This window comes from Podarcis gaigeae (assembly GCF_964106915.1).
Source record: "Podarcis gaigeae genome assembly, chromosome: 9".
Taxonomy (NCBI): domain Eukaryota; kingdom Metazoa; phylum Chordata; class Lepidosauria; order Squamata; family Lacertidae; genus Podarcis; species Podarcis gaigeae.
In genome coordinates, this window is record NC_139685.1 from 30,492,585 (window position 1) to 30,520,531 (window position 27,947).

General features: G+C 39.7%; 1 protein-coding gene across 50 annotated transcripts in view; it reads right to left on the reverse strand.

Annotated features, from left to right (window-relative positions):
• The window catches only part of TENM3 (teneurin transmembrane protein 3), a 1,240,854-nt gene that overhangs the window by 198,650 nt on the left and 1,014,257 nt on the right, over positions 1-27,947 (reverse strand). For 4 of the 50 annotated variants that reach the window (XM_083755209.1, XM_083755207.1, XM_083755201.1 and 1 more), the window contains exon 1: positions 23,549-23,951. The exons of 38 other annotated variants lie outside the window; for them this stretch is intronic. The gene's annotated coding sequence lies outside the window, so the exon portion shown is untranslated. Of the gene's footprint in view, positions 1-23,548; positions 23,952-27,947 lie in introns of those variants that run through there. 8 more of the 50 variants (XM_083755211.1, XM_083755210.1, XM_083755206.1 and 5 more) reach the window with 3 other exon arrangements.

Here is a 27,947-nt window from a genome sequence, read left to right on the forward strand (position 1 = left end):
AAGATGTTTGTTCAAACATATGAATAATTACAAAAGACCTAACAGAGTACTGTAATTGAAGATAATCTAAAACTTCAATTTGACTGTGGAAGTAATGGATTTACTCTACAATAATCAATAAGGCTTCCATTTACCCCATAACTATCTTGCTTCCCCCCCTCAATTTTTGCTATTGATTAAAGCAATACTTCAACATTTATCAGTTTGTTATTTTGTTGTTTGTATAGTTTATGCTCTCCATTTACTGGCATATAATAATCTTGCTGATGACAACATGTATGAAATTGGTTCCTTATGTTTATCTATTACTGAACTATCTATATAGTTTAATAAGAAAAATACAAGATATAACAGAGTCTGATATGCTACAATTCTTAATATAAAATTTACTTTTTTTAGCTCCACCCCCACAATGGGCATTCTGAAAAATTATAATTCTATGTCCACCCAGAAGTAAACCCCACTGTCTTCTGTGGGCCTTACTCTGAAGTGTGTGGGTACAGAATTGCAGGCTTAGTTACTTTTAGGGAGAGATGTGCAGTCTGATTCTCTTCATGTTTACACAGAAGTATGACCCACTAAATTTAGAGTAAAGGACCGCATACTCTATTCTGCTCTGAACTATTCCTTCACCCCAATCCTGCGCAAATTTTGCCAGTTGGTGTGTTTTACCCTTTTTTCATGGATTCTACTTTGGAACTAGATTGGTGTAGATATACTTGCATGCTGTTGGTATTTTGAAGTTTTCTTTTAAAAAAATATGTAAAAGGCAAGCTGTGAAGTTCAAAACTGTAAATTGTTCTTTGAGAATAGGACTGTCATGTTGGACAATTTTTGTATTTATAGGGAAGGAACAGAAGGGAAAGGCTAAAGAGGAGATGGATGTGGTTGGAAGGTTAATGAGGATGGATGTGGTTAGAGCAGTGTTTCCCAACCTTGTGCCTCCAGATGTTTTTGGCCTACAACTCCCATCATCCCTAGCTAGCAAGACCAGTGGTCAGGGATGATGGGAGTTGTAGGCCAAAAACATCTGGAGGCACAAGGTTGGGAAACACTGGGTTAGAGGAGTAAGGGACAGCATCATATGGGTGCCTACTGAAATTTTTGTAACCCATGGCCCTCAAAAACCTGGAGTTGGTCCTGAAATTCTCTGGCAAATTTAAGTCATGTATTTCACTTTGATGAAGAAAAGAAAGCACAAGTGCTATATTAGACTTAAGAACAGCTTGGTGTTGCCATACAATAATATGAAAAAAACACTTAACAAAGTATGCCCCTGCCAGCAAACTGTGGTGTGTTACGGAAGATGGGGTTCCTGAAAGCTTACATTTCAAAGATATGTAGGAGAATTCTTTAAAGAAAACATTTTAATGTGCAATTCTGTTTTAACAGCAAAATCTGCACTTATTTTAGATCTTGTACAGATGGCATTATTTTACTAAATTGATGAATATGCATAACATTCAAAGGCTAAAATGTAAAGTGGATTGGAAAGATTTTCATTTAATTTAACTAATTTCTTATTGCTCAAGGAAGTTACAGGTTCTAAGCAAAACCTGTCTGTTAAGTCTAACGGTATGATCCTTCATAGGTATACCTGTGAACTGCTTGCTGCCATAAATACAGATAAAAATGGTATGCAGGTCCATCCTTAAGACCCAGCTCCCTCTCAAGACCACCTTATGCGGGAGGGTGGTGACTGGGACTTGTTCCTCATCTCACTAACTGCTTCAGTGGTATATCGTTTGCCTTGCTGTTCCCTCTTAATCCCCACTATAGTTTCCTATCTTCATAAGTCACACCCACAAGGTTCATCTGACACCACAAAAGCTTTCATGCTGAATTTGGGTGAATAATTGCAGCTACAAAGAAAAGTTTAAAGTTTTTCATGGAGTAAGAACCAGGTAATGGCTGCAACGTGAGATTGATAAGTAAGTTAATGTATATGATTTCTTAGAATTTTATTAGACAGCCACAATTATTATCATACTTGGTTGCAGTAACATATTTTTATTATTTGTTGTAACAGTACAAAAAGTGACCATTTGCTCTTCTGTAAATTTTTAAGGCTCTTTTAAAGCCATGTGTTACAAAATAATCCTGTAGATTTAGTAATGCTTTGACAATAAAAGGTTTAGTTGGATAAAATATTCAAAGATAACCTTCTAAGAAAATTGATGAAAAGCTTAAAATAGTCTTCTCATCATACAAAAGTATTGTGCTAAACTAATAGTATGAGATAAATGTGTATAAAATGCTAGCAATCATTTTCAAATGGTAGAATATAGTAGAATAGACTTTATAGTAGAACAGTCCCCCCCCCCCCCCCCCGCCGTTACACTCTCTTTTCCAAAAGGTTTGGCAGAAAAAGTGGGGATGACTGTTCTTAAATGCTCACCACAGTAATTGTTATATACAATTAATTTACTGCCACAGGCTGTTAAAAAAACAACATTCAATATGTTTTAAGAATAACTGAATCGCTAAGGAATAAGCACTTGCAATGTATTAAGTGAAACATTAAACACAAGTGTAGCTATATAAAGCAGCCCTACTTCAATACTCCAGTAGACAGTAATTTAAGTTTGTATCTGTCACCGATAAAGATTTCAGAACACCTCTGCGATGACTGGGGGAGGGAAAGACTGGCTTTAGATGAAATGCTGTTTTTAAAAGAAATTACTGCTGTAGATGTGGAAGTTCTTATTTCCACTATGGCCTAGACGTATGGCACAGAATTTAGTTATAAAAGCAAGCCTGCATTTCATGGGCATATTATCGTTCTGTAGCAAGAAAATGTAAATGTGCTAAGTCTTTAATTTTATGGCGTTTTAAATACTGTTGTTCCAGCAGCTCTGACAGTACTATGGTGGAGCTGTCATTTCCATTATGAACTCTGTTTTTCAAACACTCTTATTTTACCAGAATACATATCTGGTGGTGGAAATTCAGTAAACTAATGTTCCTATTAATTCGGATATTACCCCCCAATGTTTTGAAAAGTACAGGTTTTTGTTTCATAGGCTTGAGTTGTATAATTAGAGACCCTGGCTAGGTCTTAGTGACATGTGTATAGACTTCAGGCTTGTCTCCTCCTCCCACTCTGCATCTCCTTTAGTGCAGCATAAGAATTCAGACATACATACTTTAAAAAAACTAATTGCAGTTTAGCTTTACAGCCCAACCCTAAACCTTGTTACCTGTCATCCCATGCCTGAAGATCTGTGTGATAGGCCCTGCTGAGAGGTCATTCATATCTCATGGTGTGACAATGTGGAGCATGATCTTATCTGTTGTAGCACCCTGCATGTGTAATTCCCTCTTCGGAAAGATCCAGTTGTCCCAAACACTGCTTTTAGGAATCAGATTAAGGTAAATTTATTTTGCCTGGCTCATGGATTTAGCTCCCGGGAGAGATTTCCGCTGGATTGACTGAATTTATTGATGTTTTGTTGTTCTGTTTTAGGATTTGTTTGATGTTGTAAGTTTTACGGTTACTGTGCAGATTTGTGAATTTAATATATTGTTAGGCACTGCCTTGGGAACTTTTGAGCTGAAGTGTGGAATAGAAATATAATAGCAGTGATGATGAACACAGGAAGCTGCCTTATACCAAGTTAAACCACTGGTCCATCCAGGCCAGTATTATTGATGCTGACAGCAACTGCTCTGAAAGGTGTTAGATAGAATCTTTCCTAGCCCTGCCTAAATATGTTGGGGACTGAACCTTTTGCACTGAAGGCATGAGGTCTATCACTGATCTACAGCTATTCCCCAAACTAAGGGTCCCCCCTTAAGAAAGAACCTTCATAAATGAAGTTGACTTGTCTCAGTAGACCATAGCTAAGACAATCAGAGTTTGTCCTTGTTCATATATAGCACTAACTGCCTAGCTTAAAATTCAAGTGAAAGCTCCTGATCTTCTTGTGGCCACACGAGAAGAGAAGAGAAGAGGAGAGGAGAGGAGAGGAGAGGAGAGGAGAGGAGAGGAGAGGAGAGGAGAGACCACCAATGTCTTACACAACACTAAACCATAGTGTTTATACGAATGCCAAATGATCCAAACAAAGAACAAAAATTCTATGGACAGTTTACAGATCACTGGGATTTTCTCTACTTCTTTTTACACATTTTATAAAGCTTGGCTGTATTAAAAAAAAAGAACAAGGGGAAAAAGGAGGGAAATTATACACATAATAGTGCAATCATTTCCCAATCTACTCAGAACTGTGCTCAATGGGGCTTACTCACCAAGCAGTGTGTTTAGCTAATTTGGTGCCCTCTAGATGTTGCTGGACTACAAATCCCACCATCCCTGACTATTGCCCATGTTGGCTGGGTCTGGTGTGAGTTTTAGCCAAACAACATCTGGAGGGCACCACACTGTCTACCCTCAATTTAGGATTATAGCTGCAGAGGACAGTCTGAGAGATCACTTCTTGGGAACAGAGGTCATCTCATGCAATTGCGCATACTGACACTAGTACCCCCTTCACCACTGATCTTGAGATAGGAGCAAATTCTCAAGGCTTTGAGGGATTAATACTAGCTTTGGGGATGAGAGTCTGCATCTTTTCCTCTCTGGGAAGCTGGACAGCTTTCTTTCTTCAAATTCTCTCTGGACCCAAAGGCACAGCATGGGCCAAAGAGATCTGGGCACAGGAGGCCAAATACTATCTCTTGCGAAAAGTCATAAATATGCATCAGTCCCCATCTCCAGAATCTGTGAGTTTGTTAAGAATAAAGTTTAGGAGAGGAAGTGGAATGCAAAATAGTGAATTGAAAAAGAAAGACACATTTCAAGCCCAACCATTCCATGCAGCTACTTAAACGTAAGCTTATAGTCTCCTTGTGAATAACATAGCAACTGGAATGGTCAGGTCAAAACACAATTGTCCCAGAGTATATTACTTCTAGTAAAAAAAAAAAAAAAGCTCCCTCAAAACTAAGAATGGCACATTTATCTTGTAATACACTAAGTCATCAATAAGCCCTCAGTTTTTAAATGAGTTCATTTACTTTCACTGGCTAAAACAGTAAAAGATTTTGTAAGACCATAAATGTTAATCTTCTCTCATCCACAAAATTATAATCCTCTGGGTATTTTGCTTCCCCCAGTAGTAATGACAATATGTAGTTTGACTTTACCTATGAGATTGCTTTACCCTACATGTGCCCGCCCACTTGACCGCTTTGATCAGTTGAACTTACACAACTACAGTTGCCACACAATCCCTGTTCCACATTTGTAATACCTTGATCCTTTAGTGTGGCAGCACTGACACTTTGGAACTCCCTGCCTATTGAGATCAAGCAGTAGCCTTCACCTGCTAAAAACATTCCTGTTTTAATCTGTTTTAGAATTTTTAGTTTTAAAGTAGGGTTGTAGATTTTTCTTGGCTAGTTTTATTGTTTTATCTTTTGTAAACTGCTTTGTGGTTTTTTTACAATTAAGTGGCGTATAAATTTTATGACTTTATTTTGGTCATGGGACCATTTTTTTGGTCATTCCTCTTGTATGAAAAGGAATTGCAGGCCTCTTTACCTCTACCACACATCTTTGCTGGCCATTATGGCAGTTGCTTCAGCACCACTTCTTTTTAAAACAATCTTCTTCCTGTTGACTACCTGAAGCTAGACAATCAAGAGGTTTCCATGCAGTTTTTTGGTTCTGGGTCTATAATTTAGGTATTTGTGGGCAGATGCTAGTAGGATGGCCTGGGATGCTAATGCTCACCAAACAACCTAGGAATAAATATCTGAATGTGCATCCCCTTGAAAGCAATGCAGTATAGATAGGCAGTATTTACACTCAGATGAACATTTTGATGAACAGTTCATAATACAGTAAGTGACAGTTTCTACATTTTGACCTCCTGAATTGAAATGGGGTGCCTGTCTTGCCATGCTGTGCTGGAATTTAATGTCCTGCCAATGCAGTGTGTCCTTGGCAATAGGCCAAAGCATGTCCTGCTCCACCACAAACAAGACTGTACCTCTCTAAAAGTCACCAAAGCATGTGACATGAAAATTTCCACAAAACCTAGGTTCTCACCTAATGAGAAATGGGAAGAAGATAAAATCCTCAAATGCTAAATTCCAACTCCTAGTGATCAGGGCCACTGGTCCCATCACCTCCTGGCAAATAGAAGGGGAAGAAATGGAGGCAGTGAGAGATTTCACTTTCTTGGGTTCCTTGATCACTGCAGACGATAACAGCAGTCACAAAATTAAAAGACACCTGCTTCTTGGGAGAAAAGTAATGACAAACCTAGACGGCATCTTAAAAAGCAAGAACATCACCTTGCCAACAAAGGGCTGCATAGTGAAAGCTATGGTTTTCCCAGTAGTGATGTATGGAAGTGAGAGCTGGACCATAAAGAAGGCTGACCGCCAAAGAATTGATGCTTTTGAATTATGGTGCTGGAGGAGACTCTTGAGAGTCCCATGGACTGCAAGAAGATCAAACCTATCCATTCTTAAGGAAATCAGCCTTGAGTGCTCACTGGAAGGACAGACCGTGAAGCTGAGACTCCAGTACTTTGGCCACCTCATGAGAAGAGCAGACTCCCTGGAAAAGACCCTGATGTTGGGAAAGATTGAGGGCACAAGGAGAAGAGGATGACAGAGTACGAGATGGTTGGACAGTGTTCTCGAAGCTACCAGCATCAGTCTGACCAAACTGTGGGAGGCAGTCGAAGACAGGAGTGCCTGGCGTGCTCTGGTCCATGGGGTCATGAAGAGTTGGACATGACTAAACAACAGCAAAAGTGATCATTAGATTTTCACACCTGGCAAGTTCAATTCTTACCCTATGCTACAGAACAAACACAAACAGGTCTCATTTTCTGAACACCATGTATTTCCACTAAATTGTTAAGTTAGGTGAGCGTTTGCATAACAAGCTCACAATTTCCATTATATCCTATGGGGACATTTATATGCCATAACCCCCCCACAATTGCTTCCAAAAATGGCTGCAGCCAACCAGCAAAAGACAGACAAAGGAAAAACTGTCCTGCTCTCTTATTTGTCCAATCTCTCTTCCCCTTCCTTCTCTCCATGGTCTACCAGAAAATAGCTGTCGCCAACCAGAAAAACAGAATAAGTCAGGGAAAACTCTGGCTGTTCAGATAGCTGAATCAGCCATGCATATAGTGAGCTTTGGGCATAATTATTTGTATTTGGATAAGTGAATTTTCACATAATGAGAGGGCAGATAGTGGGAGCTGTGTGGAGTAGGAATTGCCTATCTAATAAATTGCCTTCTGTTTTTTGCTGAACATGAAATAATTTGAAAAATACAAATTTTACTTTTTAAAAATTCCCTTTATCATATTCTGGACAATAAGCATCCCCATTAAAAATAAATTATTTTATTGGTACCTTCATCTGCGGGGATTTTAAGCAATTCAGGTTCCCCTGGATTGTGTCACCCTATTTGTTCCTGACTGTCAGAAGCTAAGTAGCTGAAATGGCTTAGTTTCCAGTTGGATGGCGTTTTGTAAAGCATTTCATGCACTGGAGGAATCTGGAGTAGACACTAAGACCAATATTAATCTTTGTTGATCGGGAAGAATGCCAGGAGTAGATATTTGAAGACAAGGATTAATATGGGAATGTAGAAGAAATCCTTCCTTACTCTTAGCCTTTTATTTTAAACAAGAACAGTGGAATCTACAAGACACTGGTGCTCTTACATTTCGGCAGTGCTCCTTCTGCGTGTCACACTCTTATTACTAATGCCTGTGGTGTCCATGTGTCAGACGAAAAGCTTGTCCTTCTAACGTCTCCATTGTAATGTGGAAACTCCTCTCTCCACCTAACACATTTGCTAAGGCCACTTTAAAAATAAGTTTCACATAATTTCCAACAGAAATATGGACAGCAGTGAAGCAAGATTCAAGTTAACTAAGAAGAATAAATAGTTGTAAAGAAAGCAAGTTCTTATGCCCATATCTAGTAGCAGCTAGTCCCAACTTAAGAGAGTAGTATAAATTTAATGCTCAAGGGCTGGCATCACTGTATGGTTGCTGAAGCTTCTGCACCCACCTCAATTTTCTTCCGTCTACGGTCTCCTGGGGGTTGGAGCTATGACAGCTGCCTGGGTGAAGAAGAGGAAGCAGTACTGTAGTAGCAAATTCTCCTAGCTGCACTGATCAACTACCTGCTTATAAACCAAGCAAGAACAGCTAGGAGGAATAAATAATGACTGCCTCTCCACAGGCTACTGATCAGTTGCCCATCCAGTAGCACAAAAGACAGCAGCTTCCATCAAGGATAACTTTGGGGGGGGGAGAGAGAAACTTATGGTGGTGGCACTTTGCTGCAGGTCCTTTCAAACCTGGAACCAGCCCTGATAATGCTGGTTTTCTGCTAACCATCATGCCATCAGAAGCTGGTAGCAAGAAAATACTTAGATCCTCCCCTCCTATAACAAATTCCACCCCATGGAATTCTTAACCCTGCTGTTAAGACATATCAGGAAAGGCCTTGACCAGAGTTGAAGCTATCCAAGGTATTTGCTTAACCAGGATTTACAATCTTTAACAGGAATAAACAGGTTTCTCATCTTAACCAGACTGAAGTAACTTCAGCTGCAGTCAAGAGAGGCACTTGTATAAACATTAACCACTATGTGAAGTCAAAACTGAAGAAGTGTGCATGCACACGAAAGCTCATACCAAGAACTGACTTAGTTGGTCTTTAAGGTGCTACTGGAAGGAATTTTTTTTGTTTTGACTATGGCAGACCAACACGGCTACCTATCTGTAACTGGCACTATGTGAAGTGTATGTTTGTCTAAAAGGGTATGAGAGAGATGCACCAGGGAAGGCAGAGATTATAAGGAACCTGCAAAAGTACAGGCTTTTCCTAATCTGTTAGGACAGTGGTTTTCAACCAGCGTGCCGTGGCACCCTGGGGTGCCTTGAATGATGGCCAGGGGTGCCACAGGTAACACTAACGTCTGTCCCTCGTTCCTTCCCGCCCTCCTCTGATGCTGTCTCACATCTCTGCCTCCCAAAGGCTTGCACAGCTGTTTGTTGCAGAAGCCCTGGCTACAAGCACTGCAAGCGAATGGTGCCTCTGGGGCAGGGGGATGCTGGTTGTTGAGTTGAGGTGGCTTTAGAGCGAGCAAGCAAGCAAGCAAGCGGGTGAGGGTAGGGGGTCAGGGGGAAGGAGGGGAAGGGGAGCACGAAAGCGAGAGAAGAGGAAAAGGAGCTTTGAGGCAACATCATTCAGCCATCCCATAAACAAATCAGAGTGAATGCTTATTAAATATAGAAATTTAACAAATATAACATAATAATGATAATAAATGGTCAGCATCATCTGATCTCGCTTCAAATACATCAAGATGAGTGCTCATTAAACAAGCCATCTGGCAGCACTCAGAATTGGTGAAAAAGAATGTCTTCCATTACCTTGGAATCCTATCACTTCAGTTCTCCAAGTAAGAAACATGAGCAAATATAACGATATGTTTTTATATTACTGAGGGAAAAATTAGAGTACAACAGCATAACCTTGGGCCAGTCACACTTCTTTGAAGTCTCTCAGCCCCACTCACCTCACAGAGTGTTTGTTCTGGGGGAGGAAGGGAAAGGAGAATGTTAGCTGCTTTGAGACTCCTGAAGGGGAGTGAAAGGCGGGATATCAAATCCAAGCTCTTCTTCTTCATAACTAACGTCACACCTCAAACTAGTTGGCATATGCACAAAAGAGCACTTAGAAGAAAACTTCCATTTGTTCATATTCTGTCATTCTACAAAAATGAAGATCTTCTTGTTTCCATATCCTTCATCTCCCCTTTAAGCACTGAGATGTGGTTTCCTCAAAAGCAAAATACTCATTAGGTTACTTGTCTGACACAAGCAGATCTTGAATCAATTTAGCAAGCATGAGTTATAATTGACTTGGAAAGGAATTATTTCTGTTTATGAGCCTCCTCAGATGTGTAGCCAAAGGGACAATTTAGAAATATTTCAGCCAAGTCAGATATACAAACGCAATATCTAGCACTCAGGAAAATTATAGCATGTAGATTTATGTCATTTCCCAAGAACTCTGTTTCCACAAATGAATGAATGGAACAGAAACACTACAAATATGAATACACACGTCAGATGAATATTTGAATTATTCTTCCTCTCAATGTCTAATAATTGAGATTTAACAAATGTTTGTTTCAATATGCCACATTAGAATATGCAGTGCTAGTTTGTAGAAAATTGGTCTAAGGTAGGATAGTAGGCTTAATTCTATTATTCATGATATGGAATCATGAACCAACTGCAATTTTATCAATCAAAATACATGCCTTTGAGTTCAGTTCTAAACATATTGTTTGTATTGACTTCAATTTCTCTCAAATAAGTTGCTCACCTTGACAACTATAAAGCCCAATAAAGAAGTCCCATTAAGTTTTATGCAACTTTCTTCCAAGTAAATATACACAGGTGGAATAAATATTAATCAGAAGTAACTTCCATTGATTTCAGTGAGGTTTTCTCTCGTTAGTGAGTACAGGATTACAGACTGAACACCGTGGAAGGGATGGTACTGCATGACATATATCAGTACTGTACACTGGCACAACTGGCTGTAAAAGATTGCCATTATTTAATTCTCAAGTATTGCCTATTATTACCACAATGACTGTATTGCTGTAGTGCATGGAAATATGTTTCTCGTTTCTACAAATCTGACAATTCTATCCAGAAATACTGATCATATCTGAAATAAGCATGGTCCCAGAAATTCCACCCATAATCTAGATCCACATACATATAAAAAGGTAAAGGTAAAGGTACCCCTGACCGTTAGGTCCAGTCGCGAATGACTCTGGGGTTGCGGCACTCATCTCACTCTTTAGGCCGAGGGAGCTGGGGTTTGTCTGCAGATAGCTTCTGGGTCATGACGCCAGCATGACTAAGCCGCTTATGGCGAACTAGAGCAGCGCACGGAAATGCCGTTTGCCTTCCCGCTGGAGCAGTACCTATTTATCTACTTGTACTTTGACGTGCTTTCGAACTGCTAGGTGGGCGGGAGCAGGGACCGAGCAATGTGAGCTCACCCCGTCGCGGGATTCAAACCACCAACCTTCTGATCGGCAAGCCCCAGGCTCTGTGGTTTAGCCACAGCGCCACCCGATATACAAATATAATAATAAATAAATTATGAATTCCTCTATGACATATGGAGAATGATTTTAAAAGAAAAATTGTTTATTAATTATTGTCATGTTGGGCAAAATCAACACTGCCACAGATACAATCATGCTCCTGAAGTATGCACCAGCCAGCAAATGACTTTCAACATTTGCTTACAGCGTAATCCTAACCATCTCCACGCAGAAGTAAATACTACTGAACCCAATGGGGCTTGCTCCCAGGTAAGTAGGATTAGGATTTCTGCCTGAATAAACTGTTTAGTGCTTGTACAATGATTCTAGTTCAACATACTGCAAATCATTTTGACTTTTAGTGTGCACCACTGTTGGTTATAGAAACTGGGGTCAATTCTGTCACATTCTCTGTGAGTTTAAGTCAATATTACTCAAGTATGTAAAATTCCACCCAGTTTAAACATACAGATACCCAAGGACAACTTTGCAGAACTACAATATCCTATTCAATGGTGTTCCTTGTGATAGATGGCTGTTTTAGTGGTGACATCCATCCAGAGAACTGGGAGATTATTTTCACTAGTTCTTCCTCTCCGTGCAGCTCCCTGCACACTCCCAAAACTGCTAAAGGGTTAGGATCATAATATGTGACAGTGGAGCATGTATAAGCCCACTTCACCCTGTTACACTTAACGCTTCTGCCCCCGGCCTGCCTGTTCCACCTCCTTTTCCAGCCACTTCTGGGTTGCTGTGATGTGCGCATGCACAGCCACACATCAATTGGACATGCATAAATTGGCCATTGTCTGTAATACATACATGTGTGCACACCCAAACTATGATAAGTTGGGATTCAAGTGAATCCTGAAGTACTGATTGCCTATGACAAAATTTGGATCAATATTGTAAGGGGAACTGCATCATTTTTATCTCATTTTGTATCTTACAAAACAGCTGTTTACTCCAGCACATAACTAAACAATAGAAGTTACCAGCATGCAAACAATTAAAGAAAGTAACTGTAACTTAGTGCACAAGAATCACAATGCCTTAAAGTGTGTACAAGTCCTTTGAAGGCCAAAGCTTTGTTTGTCCTACAGATAGCTTCTCCAACTGAAAAGCGTATGCCTAGAATTCATGCTCTGTTATACTCAGTCTGATCAATTAGTAATAAAGAATAATGGTTTTTATCCGTGGAGTGAGATCACCTGGGCTCACTGTTCACTCATTACTTTATAGGTTGAAATGCCAGTCCTTTATGAGTCTCTGGAGCATGCATGCCCCTTCATTACAGGGAGAAAGTAATAAGTGAATGGGGTAGCACAGCATTTATATGAGCGTGATATTTTTCTGAAAGCCCAGTAAAACAAAGCCATTCTTTACAAGGACAGGTTGGTGGGCAGGGAGGTATTGCATTCAAACAAATGCTGCATAGCCTATTCGCTCTTTAATTTCTACTTGTAGTGAATGGAAGGGGCATGCATGAGCAAAAGACTCATACCAAATTGAGATTTCTCTGGGGAAATTAATGAGCAAACAGGCCCGCAAGGTTGGTTCAAGCCATAAATACTCCACATCTGAGCTATCCCATTAGACTGTATCCTGGAAGGAACTCTATTTGTTGTCAAGAGCAAAACAAAATCTCAATTAACTCAATTACATCCCGGTATATAGAGCCTTTCTAGAGGTGTCTCTGAAAAGTGTTCCAAAAGATTGAGTGACCTGTAGGGCAATCTGAAGAAAGCATGACCTCTAGGCTCTGCAAAAGAGGCCAATCCCGCTCCATCCAAGTCTGAGGGCCAAACATGTTAATTGCATGTTAACAGGAGCTCAGGACTGTGGCAGAAAAAAAGTCATACTTCCCCTCTCACCCCCAGCATTCCAAGACTGTTCAGGCTTCCCTTACCTGCTATTTACATAACAAACAAACAAAAAAAATGGGTCTGTTAATGGCATTCATTAATTCCACATCTAGCTTAGTCCCAAAATACACAAAGAAATCAGGGGAGTATAGGATTGAGTGTCTCTTTCTCTTTTACACACACACACACACACACACACACACACACACACACAGAGAGAGAGAGAGAGAGAGAATGAATGAATGAATCAAGGCATAGAAGCAGTGAAGATCCACATCACTTTCATCTTCTCTAAAGCTCAGCAAAAATTGAAGCAAAACCCTTCCCCTGAGTCTTCTGAGGTCTCTCTCTCCTCTCACATTTTGCCTTGCATTTTGAGGAAGGAATGAAGTAAGCAGCTAAAGTATTAATGGTTCTCTAGCATGACTGCCAGTTCCTTATTGCACCTGGGGAAACCCTCCATGCGTAGGGAAAAGAGTAGAAGTACATAGGAACCATGGGACGCAGGTGGCGCTGTGGGTTAAAGCCTCAGCGCCTAGGACTTGCCGATCGAAAGGTCGGCGGTTCGAATCCCTGCAGCGGGGTGCGCTCCCGCTGCTTGGTCCCAGCGCCTGCCAACCTAGCAGTTCGAAAGCACATCAAAGTGCAAGTAGATAAATAGGGACCGCTTACCAGCGGGAAGGTAAACGGCGTTTCCGTGTGCGGCTCTGGCTCGCCAGATGCAGCTTTGTCACGCTGGCCACGTGACCCGGAAGTGTCTCCGGACAGCGCTGGCCCCTGGCCTCTTAAGTGAGATGGGCGCACAACCCCAGAGTCTGTCAAGACTGGCCCGTACGGGCAGGGGTACCTTTACCTTACATAGGAACCAATAATAATACTCAAAAGTAGCCAGGCTCCTTTTAGCTTCATTGCTCTCTCTCACTATGTATTCATTGCTCTCTCCACTATGTATTAAAACAAAAACCCAGCCCTAAATGAAACTAGACAATAATGATGTGTGTGTTTTCTGATAAGGTTCACATTTGCTGGCAGGGTTTCTGTGTTTTAAATGTCTCATGACAAGCAGAGGTTCAAGAGCTGCAGATACAGTGATAAAAGAGGCTAAGTCTATTGAATTTTAACCTGCTGTCTAGCTATGAAAGACACATGGATGTAACTTTCAGGAGTGCTTTTGCTGTAGTGCTTTGAAAGGATATCCCCTATCAAAATAAATAAATAGAAAACAAGATGCGTGTTGAAGTTGTGCTTTTGATTAGTCAAAAATCATTGGTCAATCCACCAGTCAAATATTGTGAAACATTTGAAATGACGATCGAGTATTCTAAAAGCACTAACTCTTTATAGCAAAGAAAGGGTTTGTCTTTGACTGACTCCATTATTTAATGTCTCACTGCAGCAGTATTTCATGTGCTTTACTTCAAGCAGTACCTTCAGTTCTTTTGACAGCATTTTTGACAGCATTCCCCCCCACACTCGAGGCCAATCCCTCACAGGAACTGACTGCTATGATGTTCTATGCCTGCTACAGGGGTAAGGGGCTAGCAGCCCTTCTTTGTGCCCTTGCCCACCACAAGTCTCTCCTGGGAAATTCCTGAGAAGTGGAGGCCTTTAGGAAAGGCCTACAATGCAGGGAGCTGCAGCAAATGTGGGGGGACGGACAGACTGTAGCTCACCAAGTGTACTTTCTTTTTTAATTTATCTATGATACATAATGAGGAAAGCAGCACCTATTTTTGCTGAGTTCTCTGCATGTGCTAGAGAGCTTAGGGATGGGGTAAGTAGCAGAGTTGGGCTACCATACATAATTGTTTGAGATCCTGTATAAGAAAATAACAATCCAGGATTGCTTTATTCAATATAAATCTATTACAATAAAACAAAGCAATAAAAGGTATACCGTAGCTATATTTAAAACAAAATCAGCTTATCAATAAGAGGAAGCTAATCTGCACCTCCCCCCCCCAAAATATTTCTTCCTCTGCAGGACCCTATCTATTCACCTGTGATTTGGCAGTCTAGCACCCTGATGAAGATGCAAACTGCTAAAACTCAGCCCTCAGATTGATCAATGGGGGATAATATCCCCCCCTTCTCAGCTGATCTGCATAGATCAGCTTTGGGGCTGTGCACCTGTGTGTGCATGCATGTGTGAGTGTAAGGTGGCCAGAACCACTTTTGACTGCCACATTGTCCTTGGAGGGTTGCCCAGAGGTGAACATGCCTCTCAGGTTAGTCACCCCTCACCATAAACAGGGCATGAGACCAAATTTAAAAGTATTAAAGGACACAAGGAAACAAAAAAATTATGTACCCAGGGGAAACTTGAAGACAGCATTTCACAGATGGGTGGGAACATTGAAAACAGCCTCTCTTGTGTTTCCTTGTACCTCACCTGGGGGCATTTGGAAGAAGACATTTGAAAACCTAGTAACTGCTGGCTATTAAGCCAAACCAAAATTTATTGACTGCTGTTGAGCATGCATGTAGCATCACGGGGTACTAAGGCTTGCCTTACTTTCAAAGCCATGTGGCATGGTATGTGGAGGTGGAGAGAAAGAGCCCTTGGGTTCCTGGAAGTGATTCCATAGTTCTTTGGACCCTGGCCATATTTTTGGCAGAATGCTCTGAACGTTAAAAAGGGCTCATTATAGGGGTTTTTTTTTTTTTAGAACTTTAAAATGATTGAAAGATAGTGTCAAACAGAGACAGACAAAGAGGCAGAGAATGTGTATAAGAGAGATCTAAGTGAGAAAATGCTTAGCTTGTGGGAGTTTGTCTACATTGCACAGAATTAAAAACCACTTCAGTTACATCTTAACATAGTTTCATAATTAACCACTGAGAACATTGGAACCTATGAAATAATCTTTAATTTATACAGTATAGACAATATTATTGGATAGAGGGGGAAAACATTTTGCTTAATTATAATCAAATGGCAGATATAAAAACCTTTGCCTCATGATATGTTGAAAAGCCTCTGACTGCAACTCTCTGATTAACCACCACTGTTGTTTTAAAAAACCCCAATTGTCTTACCTAATTTATTTCTTTAATTACATTTATATCTCATCTTTCCTCCAAGGAGCTTGAGATGGTATACATAGTTCCCCTCCTCCCCATTTTATCCTCATAACAACTCTGTGAGGTAGGTTTGTGTGATTTTAATTGTGGTAACTGCTGGTCAACAGACATTTTGGACATTTTAAATTTTAAAAAGTTGGTTGTGACTGATCTCAATTATAACTAAAGTCTGAAGACCTGAACTTTAAAAGGCAATTAATATCAATAATGAATTTCAGTGGGAGGGAGTTATGCATGTGCTTAACGTGAGAAATGATAGGATTTAAAAGTTCTTAACTTGATCAAATCATACTCCATGTCAGTTACTTCTAAGTAAATGTGCTTTCGTATTGCAATGATAGTCTTCAAATAACTTTTCATAATATCCAAAGTTTCAGTTCAGAGGTTGAAGTCCTCACGGGAATTCACTCAATCAGTCAGCAATTTTCTAAATGCATTTACTGACTGAATGACCCAAGAATACATAAAGCCACCATAACTACTTGTGAATTTTGGAAGAGGTCCAGTCAAATATGTATAACTTTAAGTTTTATTCAGATCAAGAAAACTTACATATAGTATGCTTAACTAGAGGCACAGCCTTTATTTTTATCTAATTTTTACTGTAATATCTAGAACAGCCTCAGTTCTTGTTGACTTGAACCAAGTCCAAGTTCAACTGTTTCATACACCAGCTACATCACCAGCTAAAACTGAAGCTGGTAACTTACTCTTCATATTAGATTTTTTTTAAAAAATCTAGGGAAGAACAGAAGAAGAGTTCGGATTTGATATCCCGCTTTATCACTACCCGAAGGAGTTCTCAAAGCAGCTTCTCCTTTCCTTTCTTCCCCCACAACAAACACTCTGTGAGGTGAGTGGGGCTGAGAGACTTCAGAGAAGTGTGACTAGCCCAAGGTCACCCAGCAGCTGCATGTGGAGGAGCGGGGATGCGAACTCGGTTCACCAGATTACGAGTCCACCGCTTTTAACCACTACACCACACTGGCTCTCTGGGAAGTAGAATACCAGCTGGTCCTTTGCACAGAAAATAACCATTATCTTTAAAAGATCCTTAAGAGAAGATATAGGCTGGTCAGCTAGCCGGGTCACTTTAATATTTAATGAAGTGTATTTCCATATCTGTCAAACGATAGGCTAAACCTTTAAGTACTAAAATCTACCATCATCAGTAAAATGTCCATCTAAATTTTGAAAAACTGACTGATGAGTTATGATAAAAAGAAATCAGCTTTCAAAACAGAAAGAGAAGATAATGATAAAACTATATGATGAATTCTCTTGCAGTGGTAAACCAAGCGGGAGGGGGGGGGGACTGTCATAAAAAAAGGCCAAATGTTTTTTTCCACCTCCATCAAGGTCACTTTACTGATGATATGCTCAATAATATGATAATGCATTTAACCACTTTCCTTGCATCTGACTTCGACCTTATCACAAATCCAAATGGCCTTGCTTAACTACCCTGGCCTTTCAGCATTTCCCTGAACAAAGATAATTAAGGAGATGTACTGCCCCCTACTATCACAGGAACTGAAAGACAAATAAACTTTTAAGAGCACGGTCAGGTGTCTTTTGCAGTAATGTATAACATTTAAGCAGAGGGCAACATTAATGAAATAATGGTTAAATAATTATAAAAGGTTAACTATGTTAACTGTGTTACATAAGGCAATTTTGTTTTAGTTAAAAAGAAAGAGTGTTAAAAAGTCTTCCAGACTACATTTTACAGCTCCCCGGGCAACATTCCCCTCCTCTTAAAATCAGTTTATGACTGAAAGAGGTGTTCTGCAAAAATTAGCACAAACAATTTGGGCATGGCTACTTTCAATAAAAAGTTCATTTTAAAACTGAAATTTGCAGGACAGCTACATTTATTTCTTTTGTCTAAAATAAAAATGTACCCATTTGCAAAAGGCTTTATAACACTTTCTTAGTAAATCTTTTTCTTTCAACATACAAAAAACAAACCCTGTTAGTCAGGGTTCTTAAAAAAATATAGTACAAACCAGTGTGCCACATGACTAATTTCATACACCCAGCAGGGGTTGCGGCTTAATAATTTTCAATCAAATTTTAACTAGCTTGAATTATTAAATGAATGTCCTCAAAGTCTGATAGAAAAAGAACCCAAGAACTACTAAATAAAGAGGTGAAATCAATGCAATGAAAAAGGAGACATTAAAATAAGCAATATAAAAAAAATAAAGTTCGCTTCCTTTTTCACTTTTTGCAGCAGCATAGCCAACATGGTCACTGAGCTAACATTTAAGTTAGAATGTGTTAATAAACCTGTGGGTTTCTTCTCATATCTAGCCAACCTGCCTTCCTTTCACAAATGATTGCCTCCTACCCAAATATTTTTGAACTTCAGAAAATGTTTAAAAAGCATTGTGCATAGCGGGGGAGGGGGGGGCTGCTCTTTAAAGAAAAAAGTAGTACCAAAACTGTGTGTGAGAGAAAAGATCTAGATCTGTCTGTAATTACTTAAAGCTGTTTCTCCAGGATTAAGGGTACAAACCCATACATACCTAACCAAACTTAGTGGAACATACTTCTGCATAGACATGTATAGGATTGAACTGGAAAATGGTTTGTTTTTTTACGGTTACCCCTTACATTTAAAATAAAACAATTAAAATTGGTAGAATGGCATGCCATTTATCGTTATAAAACTTAAAAAGTGAAACTGCTGTCCATTCACAAAGTACTGTGGAAATCTGTAGTACCACTTTTTAAAACAAGTATATATTATTGACACACCAATCTTTTCCTACTGAAATCACATGAATCAACTACTATCACCCTTATTCTAAATATATTTCACTTAGTAATAAACACCACTAAAGCAAGTGAGGCTTAATCTGTGTTGTACAAAAATAAGAATCCCTAAATACTTTTCTATTATTATGATCCAAATCTGAAGCTCCACCTATTTCACATGACTTTATAATGGTGTTCCAGTTTTGTTTTCCCACCTAGCTGTTTTGAGATATTGTCTAAAAGCTTGGGTGTGGGTAGTTGTTGCATAATGACTCTGGAGAATAAAAATTACAATCCAGTCTCATACCCTTCATTGGCAACACTTTTGCAGGTGGTGGCATATGCAAGCTTTCAAGTTACACAGTTCAAAATGGAGAGCAGCTTCTGCAAGTACCTTAAATAAAAGTAACACAGTAGTTAATACTGCTCACTGTGAACTTATGCAGAATCAGTTTCTCCGTCGCCTCCTGAAACTCCCCATGTGTGTGAGCAATGCAGCCATACATCTGGAGCTAAGGACTGCATCATTGGAGACTGTCATCTGGAAGCGAGTCTTTGGCTACTGGCTGTCCAGCTGGCATAGGCTTCCCGACCATTACCTCTTTCAGTGCCTCTGGCGGGATGACTTTGTTAATCCGTGGGTAGGAAAAATCCATGCCAAACTTCTGAGCATCGGAATTTCCCCAGCAGACTCCTTAAAGATGAACCTACGCTCAGCCAAAAGCCTTATTGAGCAAAGATTAGCAGACATTGAAAATCAACACAACCTCTCCAGGGGTGGGGGTGTCTGCTCCCCCAGGTATCATGGAATAACCCCACCACTTGGCCTTCCATCATATATGTCATCTCTTTCATCTGTACCACACCGACTTGCATTTATTCGTGCAAGGTTCAATGTTTTTCCATCGAACCTGCTGAGCCACAGATTTTCCAAGGGTTTGGTGTCTCCGCTATGCGAGTGTGACGGGAAAACAGTTGAATCTCTTCCACATATAATGTTCAACTGTCCCTTACATAGCATAGCCAGGACTAAATTCCTGGGTCCTGCTTTACTGCGCTTGGTTGGCAGGCCTGTTGAGTCACATGCCGCACTGCTTTTGCAGGATACAGATCCTTCTGTAACTCTGCAGGTGGCGAGATTCCTGAATGCGGTTATCTCACACACAAAAACCACCAAAAAACAACATCAACAACAAAAACTAATCGGACAGTTATGATGAGAGTGCATGACGGATCTCGTCTCCAGTTCTCCTTTCTCTGGGAACCGTCCCTTGGATCTTTCCGGGCCCCAAGCTGTTATTTGTCACTGCTCAATGACCCACCCTTGCATCGTGGTGTTCCCCTTCTGTTGTTAGATGTATTGGTTTTTATGTTTCTGTGCTTTTAGGTTTGTACACATTTTATGGGCTAATAGCCGTAAATAAATTTGATTTGATTTGATTTGATTTGATTTGAACTTATGCCTGTTCTGCTATATTGCACTTACAACTCTAAACAGAATGCATCTGGCCAATTTGATGCACAGACCTTTCTCCAAAAAAAGAGAAAATATGCACTGTTACTTCATGTAGTAAGTAATGAAAATTTGAAAGGTTAATTAAATTTGCTTTAAATACTGTGAATATTTATAATCCAACTATTGAGTAGGTTCGATTCAGTTTCCTATTTTCAGAAAAAGGAGGCTCATTAGGACGCAGGCCTAAAAAAGGTTGGGAAAGAAATATAATAAAAATTTCCCATCAACAGGCCTTTAAACTAAAGCTGTAGTGCAATTCATTTACAATTTGTACATACTTCTCTGTATAGAAATATTTAAATGGAGCCCTTAATAAAATAATAATGGGCTTGTATGTTGCTGCAAAAACAAGATGCAAATCTCCAGTTACTCCTTCTACTCCTGTTCCTGAGCTGCTCTTATTCATTTCAATGGGGCTCAAACAGGTCTCAAAAAGACTTTACAGTGGGCTGTGCTCATAAAAGAGTGTTCTACAGTGAAAAGGAAAACAAAGTTCCAAAGTTCCCATTCAGAGGAAACGAATTCAGGCTATCGTATTCTGTATATACATGGCATCAGCATTTATTTCTAGAAAGGTTGGTTAAATTTGCTAGTCACCATTGTTTAGTTCAAAGAATGGGCTGAAAAGGAAAAGGAAAAGTTATAAACAAAATGTGAAGTTCTGTATTCTGATCCTTTAATTGCTGATCATAGCTGAAAAGGGGTCTTTTTTCAGCTAATTGTATAAGTCTTGTTAAATCTTTTGAAATGCACTTCAGCAAATGCAAAAATACAGCTCTGAATAGGTTCTTTAATTTGGGTCATTTTACATTACTTGCAGTAGTGATGGGTGCTTAGCAACCCTTCTCTTGTGAATCTTCTAAAGAACTGAATACCTGGCATAAAGCATGTAATCTGTCATACACCATTAATTATCAGGATCACTGTATTTAGACAGCTACTATCACTTCAGAAGAGAAATTATTTCCACTTTAAACTGAAATTACTTTAAATTTCTGTGTCCAAATCTGAACTGGGGAAGAAAACAAAACAAAAACTTTTAGTGTTAATAATAACGAACAGCTAATTAAGTAAAAGATCTACACAGGCTTCCCCCCTCAAAATTGTAGAGATTTGTAATGTGAATTGCTAATTTATGAAATTATCTGAAAAAGGAAACTGCACTATGTAACAATTAGCCCAATCATCTTTCTGAAATGAGCCAAGTAATTATTTTAAAAAGTATAATAGCTTTACTTAATATATTATAAACATCAAAAATGTGGAATTAACATATATACATCTGAGTGTTTTTCTTACAGTTTTCAATAGTTTTGCAAAGTGATTTCAAAAATCTACAAAAATTGAACAAGACAGGCCACCCCATGGTTTTTAGGAGCAATTACATTATCATTAATACAAATATGCACATTTACTGACTCACCTTAATGGCAGTCTGTAAAAAGATCAAAAGGTAACACTGACTCATTCCATCAGGCAATCAATACAAATGATATGCTGTGCATGCTGTACAAGCTATATACAGATATGTATGCAGTGCTGGATGTTCCAATCCTTGGGAACTTTTCTCACATAATTTCAGTCAATTTATTTTGCTGTTTAAAGGGCCTACAAGGGTAAGGCAGGTCCTACTATTTATCTCCCTTGTCTTCTACTTCCTCACCAGGTCAGCAGCAGATCCGTCTTTGCCTGAAGGTCCGCAATGTCTATTTCCCACCCAACTCTTCCTGAATTGACTAAAAGCTTTCTTGAAAGAATTTTTTTGAAGATGATAGCCAGAAAACGGAAACAAAGTTAACAAAAAGCAGCTGTCCAGGTTTGTTTGGTGAGGTAGACCACTATCCCTTCAAAGTTCCTCAAGATCCAGTCCGCATCTCAATTTTGAAATCAGCTTGAAGTATTAGCTAAAGGTTGAAGAAATGTATTAACTGCCACCACTGTATGCTTATGTAAAAACAGAATGTGCATGAAATATGGAATGTGCATGTAAAAAAACAGAATAAAAAACATTCTGTATTTTAACATGTTATATATAGTGAAGCTAAACCCAAGAATTGTCCAAAATAAGTGGAATTCTAATAAACATTTCCCTTAAAGTATTTCCAATAGCTCTTAACTACCACATTAGACAATAAGCAAACAGTGGTCTCTGGATGCTTCACTCAAACATTTAAAGTTGGAGAACAAAAGGTTTATTTTTGAAAATGAAAACCTTGGCTTGTAGAACTCCAGACATGAATCTGCTTTCAATTACTGAAAGTATTTCCACTTCAGTGGAAAGGGATCAAATCTTCAACTACACCATCTTTAGGCAATGAATTTGATTATATTAAGCTCTAAGAACACAGAATGACTTTGTAACACAGTCATATATATTCTGTGTATATCATGTATTAGTTATATGAAAGAAAAGGAGCTAGAATTATAAATAAAAAGCACTGGAATGTGCAACTGTTTACAGCAACTCTGATATGCCTTATTTTTTCCAGATACCGTAATAAATGTCAAAGAGTAATCCTGAGTTTACAGGAAACATTTAACAATTATTTCTAAATCAATCCAGCCTGCTTTCATGCTGTTTTAAGCTACACTACATTTGCAGTTATAAAGTTAGCTCTGTCGTTATGGACTTTGTTTTTCAAGAAAAGCCAGCCTGCTAACCAATGCCATACATGAGGTCTGCTATTCTCACAAGCGGGTGATTCCATAATTAGAAATATTTTATACCCTGCCCTTTCAGAATGCCACGGTAGATTTGCACTAATCAAGTCCAAAAGCCTGGAGGAGTCCTGCGTAAAATCTGAGCTACATCAAAAGGCAAGGATAGCGAAACGTGGTACTCCTAAAGCTCGAAAAGAAATTACTGTGAATTTCAATCTAGGGAGACGGAACCCCATCCTCGCCCAGGAATGAAATTTAAAGTGCTGTTAAGGACAATAGGCTCGCTCGTAAAGAACAGCTACTTGCAACAGCATCTGGCAGGCAAGAGCGATCTGCAAAGTTCAGCTTTTGCCTTCGCCAGCTCAGCCCTTGAGGGGTTAAAAAAAGCCACCTCGTTTCAAACGCCAGCAAAGCCTCTCCGCACCGATTCAAAGAGAAGCGGAGCCTCCTCCCTCCCATTGCAACGCCGGAGCAAGCGATGTACAGAAAAGCAGCAGCAGCAGCAGCGGAGCGAGGAAACCCCGCTACATTTACCTAGAGCAGCGCTGGCGGTTCTGCCTGAAATCTTTCTAAGTGGCTCCACTCGAGGTGAGAAATCGCACTTTATCCCGCCTCGGCTTGTAAGGTCAACAGGGTCGCTTCGCAGTCACCCACCTTCCCGTGGCGGCGATTCCGCTGTCTGGGCGCGACGAGCCGAGCGCAGCGCTTCCAAGTTGAACCAGTCTAGAATGTATCATGTTACCGAGCCTGGCTTTCTCTTCAGGCACCGAGCAGCAATCAGACATGATAGGCTGAGGCTCCTCTGTTTACACCCAGGCGAGGGGAGGAGGGCGGGCGAGGCGTCCCTTAACCCTTGCGAGGCCGCGGCTCGCCACAGCCTCCCCGCTTCCTCGGGCGATTCTTAAATCACTTCTGATGGCCACAAATGTCTCGCGCTCTGTCGCTGTTCCCGGCACGTACCACGCCAGAGTGCCTCCTCCCCCCCCTTTGAACGTATTGCGCGCACACACACACACACACACACGCCAGCCTAGGCTGCCAAGCTGACGAGCAGCATCAAAACAGCAGCTTTTCCAAAGACAGCACATTAAGCCTTAAAGATTTGGAAAGGAGTTATTATATATTATTTATGGCAGTTCAGAGAGAGAGAGAGCGAGAGCGAGCGAGCGAGAGAGAGAGCATAAAATCTGGCTGATCATGACGGGCGCTTAAAAAAATAAAATTAAAAAAAAAATCCCCGAGTGTGCGATATACATCTAGATGGAAAGATTTACTTCCTTCCGAGCGCTTCAATTCCTGGACTGTCGGGAAAGAATCTTTCTCCTGACAAGACTGAAATTGTAGCAGCCCGTGCTGCTCTCCACATTTGCGTGCCTCGCAGAAGTCCCTGAAACGGGGGATAGGAAGGAACATGCCACACGACTGTCAGTTCTTAAAACGATGCCTCTCGGGTGCAACTTTCCAGTCGAGATGGAGACAGCCATAACGAGATGTGATTAATACAAACATGTTGCGAGCATCTATGGTCCTGCAGCATTTTCACACATCCAGCAGCGATCAAGGACTTCCAGGTTTTGCATTGTTAAGGAATGCAGAATGCGTGAGAGAAAGATGGGATCCACTTGTCTTTTCCATGTGTGCTTAATTCTCATCAGCATTAATGACACACACATCTATCCAGAAGACGGAATATTTGGCCCAGAATGCAGGGAGGTAATGATCCAGAGACCTCACACTAGCCATTTTTCTTGGGCAAGCAGCTTGCACAAGTGTCTCCTTTGAAGAAATTCAAGCTACCTCCACTGAATTTGTTCCGCGTAAAGGAAGACAAGGTTTTTTGTTTGTTTTTATGCATCGTGCACAGTTTGTTGAAGAGTTACTGCCCTCGCACATGGAACTTCACTTTTGTCCCCTTTTCACAGTTGTTTCTAAATTCTATACTCTGCACCATAAACACCCATCTGCTTTGCTCACAAGCAAAAGTACAAAACTGCATTACAATACTGCAGTACAGTATCTAAAAAGTCCAGTAAAAATAGAAGCGTAGAACGGCTTTAAAGGGCTAGAAACCACAACACACCATTTCCAGATGTATTTTTTAAAATCTGTTTAGATGTGTCCTTGTTTTGTTTGAAAAGGTCTTATCAAATGTACTGTTTCAGCACAGCTATTTCCTGCACTACCTGGATGAAACCCAGCTTTATGAATATTCATCAAATCTACATCACTACAGGATCATAGGAAGTATAAGAACCTGACTAGCATTCTCCAGTGTTTGAGAAATAGATATTTACTAGTCCTATACAGAGATGCCAGGAACCTGGGGGCCTCTCCATGCTCCATACTTAGCTACAGCCCTTTTCCTTTACTGCATAACCAGGTGCATACATAGCATTCAACCTGCATCTCAAACCAGTCCCAACAGGGGTCTTAAGGAAGGGTGAGTAGCCTATACAGCTGAATCCTGCTTGGAGCACAGGAATGAGGACCTGTCCTTTCTCTAGACTCTTTCTTCCACCAATGCAGCAAGCAGCTGCCATCTGGACATGCCTGCATAACTGGATTAAAGGACTGCAGCACATACAATTGTAAACCCATGATATTTATCCTGACTCTCCTCTCGCTCATGCAACAACAGCACCTCATCTCAGCTGCTATAACATTCTGCCTGTTGGTCTTGGCTCTTGCCAATTCAGAACGTCTCCACTACATTCATGCCCCCCACCCCTTAGTTGCTATGATCATGTCACAGTATCATCTTCAAGGTCCATTTTCAAACATTCATCTGCTTTCATAGTTTCCTATTCTATATGATTTATATATTATACAGTTAAGTTAAGCCTACTGGAAAGGTTCTGTTTTAGATCTGTATCCTGAAGAGAAACTAAATATGACCAAAATAATTCTCAAATATTTCAAAATATTACCTGACTAAATATATTGTTCATCAATATTCTATATGAAAGATGTAAAATAAAGTCAGAGTCCACTTTAATAATAGTGAATCACATCTTTACTTTAAACTAATTAAAGCAAAACCAGTAATAAGAAACCCCAAAAGCTAGAAAAAATTCCAGTCATAATCACTTTGAAGTTATAATCTCTTTGCCCACTGTTATTTCCAAATAATACAGAAGTATTAAGAAATTTATTATCCAATCAGAGTTATAAAATATAGACAGACAAAATTAAAACGACCCAATTATTTTAATTTGGCTATCAAGTACCAGGGCAACATCACCTTCTTCCAAGGAAAGTATGACATTTTAATTTCAAATAATGAGGATCAAGCCAATTAGCTTGTATGTGTCTCCAAACTCCTTGTCATGCAAGTAAAATGTGGTGGTTGCTTTTGTTGTTTTAAATCTTGTTGTTTGAAGATGAAATAGTAAAATAAATAGTAACACTAGAGATAGAACATCTAAAATATAAAACTCTTTTTAAGACTACTTTTTAAGTTTCTTTTTAAGACTACATCATGATTTTGATGATAAACTCCATTTTGTGTCAGTACTCTAGAGTGGGCAATATTTTTTCCATCTCATGAACATCTGTATTGCACTAAATAACAAGAAGCTTCCCTAATGCCACTAAGGGTAAGGGCAGACAGAAATATGTAGATACAATTGGCTGCACTGCTCTGATCCTACACAGAAATATGGCAGATACAAAGACCTAGAGAGGAAAAAAATAAGTAGGGTCCTAAAAAGGGCTCTGAGAATGGAAGAAAGAGTAGCAGAGTAAAATGATGAAAAAATAAAAGGGGCAGAGAGAAAAAATTAAGAAGGGAAAGAAAGTTGGGAGAAGGAATAGGCAAAGTGGAGAGGTGCACTTTGCAGAGAGTTGTGGAGATGAGAAAGGAACTTCACATATTTATTTTAAATAACCGACCACATACTTGACATTACATCTCTATATTAAATTTTATAACGAATCCACAAACTGCCCAGGAGAAATTGAAACTGCAACCACATATATAGTTTCTTTAGAGTATTTATGACCTGTCGTCATAGTAATGATTCCAAGTCGGGGTACAATAAAATTGCAATAAAAGCAAGCAATCATTTCAATTAACACTAGCAAGAAAGCAAGTAAAAATCAATGAACAGCATAACAACTAAGGAATGGTTGCACTTCTAATCTGAACAATTAATAATCCATGAACGGTTGACCAAACCAGCCATATATTAAGCTGGTCTGGAATATAAACAGGATCAGTGCCAGCCAGACATCTGACAGGATGGTTTTCCACATATAGGGCATCCCCATGGAAAAGGTCCTCTCCTGCATGATGTATAACTCTTGCTGGTAGGGTGCAGTTATTTAGCAGCCAGCTCACATTCAATTTTGCTTATTGCTTATATGACCACAAGGTAAATTTTAATTTAGTAAGCTGGATGTTGGAAAATAGTAGAAACAATTATGTGGGGTAAATAAAGATTTGCAAGTTGGGGTTGCTATGCATAGAAATTGAGAACCAATGTGATTAAATAACACTGCAATACAACATTTGTTGACAAAGGATAGCTCAAGGCTTTCAGTGTCAGGTTACCATTTTATGGGGGGGGGGGGAGATTGTTCCAAGAAGTTGTTTTATTAAGGGTCCACAAATTTTGCTTTGGGTTACCAAGTAAGCAATAAATAGTGGTCACCATTGAATCCACCACATCCTTTGTGCATGGAAGATAATTTGGTGGAGAGAAGCGCAAGCCTCTCTCATGTTATGCTGAGCTTTAGAAGTGGCAGGTCTCTCACACTACTTCTATCTGCTTCAAAGCTCAGGGGCATGGAGTAATGAGGTGAATTTCTTTTTAATACTCTGGGTGTCTGAGGTAGCAAAATCACTTCTGCTTGCTCTAGAGTTCAGCTGTATAACATAAGAAACCTTTCTACCTCTCCTCCGAATAGGGAGATGGAAAGAAGAGGTTCTTGT